Source organism: Cupressus sempervirens, chromosome 11 (genome assembly GCF_028749045.1).
Source record: "Cupressus sempervirens isolate cs-2001-9-10 chromosome 11, ASM2874904v1, whole genome shotgun sequence".
NCBI classification, from domain to species: domain Eukaryota; kingdom Viridiplantae; phylum Streptophyta; class Pinopsida; order Cupressales; family Cupressaceae; genus Cupressus; species Cupressus sempervirens.
Window position 1 is genome coordinate 272630468 of NC_143128.1, and position 5187 is coordinate 272635654.

Consider the following 5187-nt stretch of genomic DNA (forward strand, 5'->3'; position numbering starts at 1 on the left):
GATCCTTTAAGCATTGTCATGCCTAATCCCCAAACAGAGCTAGTTATTGCCCAACTTTAAGTTACATTCCCTTTTTCTCTAAGTTGTAGTCAAGTCAATGTGTCAATGTCTTGGGTTTGAGTCTAGGTTACCTCTAAGAAGATCTTCTTCTCATCTACCCATCAAGAAAACCAGGTGGTAAATCACGTAAGCATGTGATTATTCAAGTGGCTAGGTGATTAGGATTTGGGTGGAGTCAAGATTTCCCAAATGAGAAGAGGTGTGTAATTTTTTTTAATCCATTTTTCTATATTATAAATCATGTTGGAGATGAAGATTCATGTTGGTCTATAGTTTAATGCCAAATGATCTAGTCAAAAGTAGTAAGATTGAATGTGGAAATTAGATCAATGGTGCATCTTCATTTCTAAGAGTTTTCCTACAAGTACAAGTCCATCCATGAAAATCTCTCAAAATAGCACCATATCTTAAATCAAAAAAAGTTGCATGTTTTCATTTGCAATTAAGGGTTTCCCTTTTTCGACGTTACAACATAAAGGCTAGTGGAGGATTCTAAAGGTAAGTGTTGAGTCTCTTGATCCTAAGATATCACATATAATTGTAGCATTGTGACAGTTTTTTATGAGAGTTCTGATCTCATGATTATCCTATTAATGTGTTATCATAAGTATCTTATGGTAAATGGAAAATGATATGATGTTATGACAAGTTGAAGGGTGTATAAGCATAAAGGCTTAAAAAGGAACTTGTGACCATATGAAAATAGAAGGATCGTGAGATCGTAAGATCATAAGATGATGAGATTTTTAAGGGTTATGATCTTACATGAAATGAAAGATCATGTGATTTTTAATTTTCCTAAAGAGACTTTCAAAGCTACAAAAGTAGGGAGATCATAAGATCATAAGAAAGGAAATGTCAAAGTTAAGTGATATAGTGTTGCTAAGTGGGGCCAAGTGTATGAGCCTAAAGAATTTGAGACATGTGACAATTAAGTCTCCCAAAGATACAAAGGTCATATGATCGTGAGATTGTAAGAGAAAATGATTAGAGCTTTCAAAGCTACAAAGAAATGTTGGGCATATGGTCATAAGGTCTAAGGCAAAGTAAAGGCTAAGGTTTCCAAAGCTATGATAGAGAAAGGCTACAGTCAATGTATGGTCAAGAATCGGAGAGAGAAGTGATAAGGATTAAGATGAAAAGGTTTCCATGCTTAAATCATGATCATTGATAGGAGATTGATGATGCAAATTTAAATATTCTGTGACTGCTAAGATATGAATTATATGGATTTGGTACCAACAGCAAAATATGAAGGAAATGAAGATGTTCACAGGGTATCTAAAGTTGCATGAAGATAAACAGTTTCCAAGTGTTCTCAGAGGTGCCATGAAATTAAAATCATCACTGGGAAAGATGCCACATGTCCATGCCATGTTTTAGTTTAGATATTTTCATGTTTTATTCATGTGTTCTTTCTAGTGTGTGATTTTTGCACTGCCAAAACTGAGGAATGACAGAAAACTATAAATATAATTTCTTCTTATAATGAAAAGGTTAAAAAACTTGATAGGGAACTGGCTCTATAATTCCACTTACATAATTTATTCTTCACATTTTGTTCCCCACCCAATTCATAGATTAGTTCTGTATTGACATTTAAAGGATGATTAAATGTGATTTTGTGATCACCTCATGGATTCCATTTCACCATGGTATTTACAATTAATTTTAATTCCATTTAGATTTTCACATGTGGTTCTTTGTAGTGTCTCTCATGTTGCAATCTGTACCTTGTTTTTTATTTTGATTTGAGATATACTTGATACTCTTATTTTGTAACTTATGATGACCCAAGGGTTAGATGTTATACATTGATTCAATACCATAGATGCTTTACTGCTATATTATTCAATTTATCATATTTACATGTTGATGCTATTTTAAGATGATAGTAGATCTATGAGGATATCTAGTTATATGGTTCATTGGACATATTTGTTGATTATGTTATGAGATGAATTTTATGCCATGGTTATTTACTTCATTCTTGTATATTTACACTTTCTGCGAATGTGAGTGATGTAAATGAATTAAATAGGTATTTTAAATATAGGTTGCTTTGGCTATGATATTATACGCAATTGCACTTGATCACGTATTTTAGTGTGCAAGAATTATATCCTAATGGCACATGGAGTTAGTGATTCAACTATTCATATTTTACCAATGTCATCCCTATATGGTTGACGTATCCTTATTTAATTATTTTAAATTAAAACCTTTTGGTGATTATTAAATCCAAACTCATCTACATTATTTGATTAGACTAGTGAGCATGTCTATGTATTTAGAAGTTCACATTGTCGCAAAAGTGTTAAGTGATTTTCTATGATTTTGGGGTTTTGGGCTTTAAACCTTTTTAGATTTAATTTTTGGCAACTCTTCCTTAGGTGAATTTTTGTTATGGAGAATAACCAATTTTTGTTTGGTTTTATTTGGATTCTAGCTGGTATAGTTGGCTATTTGCCCTAATCGGCTATTCACTTGAAAAGTGAATAAGTATTGAAAAAGTGATTTTATTATTCACTTCTCCCTTTTTGAAATAGAAAATTTGAGAGTTTTTAAGAATCCTCTTGTAAAGGATTCAAATTTTTTTCTTTCTGGGAGTAGTGAGCATGGGTTTTTCATGAGGTCAGTCTTGTTAGATCCGACTCGGGAAGTTTATGCTTTGCTGTCACTTTGAGCAGATTTGATAGGTTATTTATTTCATTGTGCTGGTTTTATTTTTTGCCCCTTTTGCTGTCAAGTAGGGCCTTCCCATTTTGTTGTTTTTACTCTATTTCAGCTTCCATTTCTTGTACCAATATGTTAGGAGGTTGAGAACTAGTGTTCCCCTCCATTTATGTTTGTTGGTTATGTCTAGTTGGTTGGGTATGAATGTTTCCCCTATTTTTGGGATGAGGGTTTGGGGTTTTGAGCCATTATGCTGGCCATTTTTGCATACAATGTCCAATTTCAATTATTTTTGGATTTTTAGGGTTTTTGCACCCAAAGGCCAAATGGGTTTTAATTTTAGAATTAATTCAAAATTTGGGGTTTTTACCTCATTTTGTGTGCTACCCTATTTTCTCAGGTTTTCTTGGCATGAGTTGGGTCTAGACCTGGAGTATCCATTTGGATATCGATCAGACCTTTATTGCACTTTTATGTTGCATCCATCCTCTTGATTCTATTTTTTGGTTGAGTGACTTTCTTCTCTATGTTCTCTTCTAGTCCTTGTGTTATGATCTTCGTGATGGTGGTGTGCCACACACAAGTACATGCATGAACAATTATCGGAGGATTTGTGGGTCTTGACCTTCCATGGTACTTCCAAAAGTTATGGTCATTGGGGTTGGGTTGGGAATTTGCATGCCTACAAGAACTCATCATTGGATGAGCATGGATAGGGTAGGGTAGCATATGGAGGGGGCTTCTATCTCCACAACCCAGTGCCTATTTCTTGAGGGTTGGCGTGCAAAAGCTTTGTTAACAAGTGATAACTAAATTTAAACATTGGGTGGTAATAAAACTTAAAGATAATAAAATGATTTGAGATGTGCTCCTTCCATTGGGAAGTGGAGGGTTGTTAGTGCTAGCTTGGGCTTGTCAATACCAAGCGACTCTCCATGATGTCAACCCCTACTTAGTAGCCCATTGAGATGTCTGACGAAGAATTGTAGTATATGCATTGTCTTTGTCTTGGATTCAGTCATCATACTGCTTGGTGTGTGTGTTAGCCATGGATGTTATTTTGTGTGTGTTTATGGTTGGATCATATCTCCATTAGTATAATGGGTGTGAACCTATAGGTGACACATGGTTGGGAGGTGTAGCTACCCTTGCCACTACTAGTGAGCGGTGTATAGTGACGGTCTTTTTTTTCTAGTGTGACCATTGTTGGATGTTGTCACTTGGTACTTCAAGTTCCAGAGTATGCTTTCTTGTGATTTATGTTGTCATTAGAATGCTTGTATATCATGTTTAGATGATGCTATTTACTAACACATTGTTTACATTGATGATTAGCATGTGATAAGTGATGTTATCTACTTTGTAGGATTATCTTATGCTTTCTACTAGCATGTTATATTTCCTTATGCTTATGATTGTAGCATGTTTTAGTAGTGATATCCCTCTTATGATAGTACCGACAATTAGATTAGTGGCTTAAGATGTTATGCATGAGGGATGGCTAGGGCCCATGATGATCTTATGATGCTATTGATGTTAGGATTAAACCATGGACAAAAATAACAATTACATGCAAAAATAACCAATAACAGAAAATAATAGATCACATAGAAAAGAACACAAGACACCAAGATTTAACATGGTTCACCCAATCCCTGAGCTATGTCCACCAAATAGCAAGTCTGATATTATTACGATCCAGTGATTATAACCTAATTACAATCTATAACCCCTTATAGCTTAATATCATTGCAAGAACCAATTTTGCATCACAACTATGAAACAATCCCTAACTCTAAGCTCTTTTATACAAGTATTTTTACCACTTTAGGTTTATAATTAATACTTTCATGTCGGCCCAAAATCCCAATAAAATAGGGCCCAAAAAATTTTTTAGCCCCAAAGAATTTATGAAGTATGTACAGTACTTTCCTGATCAGTCACCACAATCTAACAATTGATGGTTGGGAGGAACCACATACTTAGTTGTTTTATTCATTACAATGTTAATTGTGTTATTACAACATTTCTTTTAGTACATTGTGATGTTTCCTTCTATACTTTTACTTCTTACCATTAGTTAGATGGTTAGTTATTGTTCTTTCTATCTTTTAGATTTGGTTCGAGTGTTCTTGCCTCCAAATGTGGTTTTGGTACTCCCCAGTGTGGTGTTTTTATACTTTGTTTTACCCTCTTCTTTGTCTTTTTAGTGTTTCTTGTTTTACCTAGGTGACCATGTGTCAGCATGGTGCGATACAATAAAGTATCACATGCCCATTAGGATTCTGTCATGCGATACTGGAAAGTATTGCACCCCTTACGAAGGAATATCATGTGATATTGGAAAGCATTGCAACCCCTTTGAAGAATTGTCATACGATACCCTTAATGTATCACACACCCTTGTGAGTTGTATTTCCTTATCCCTAAATGTCACCCTACTTCTTTAGA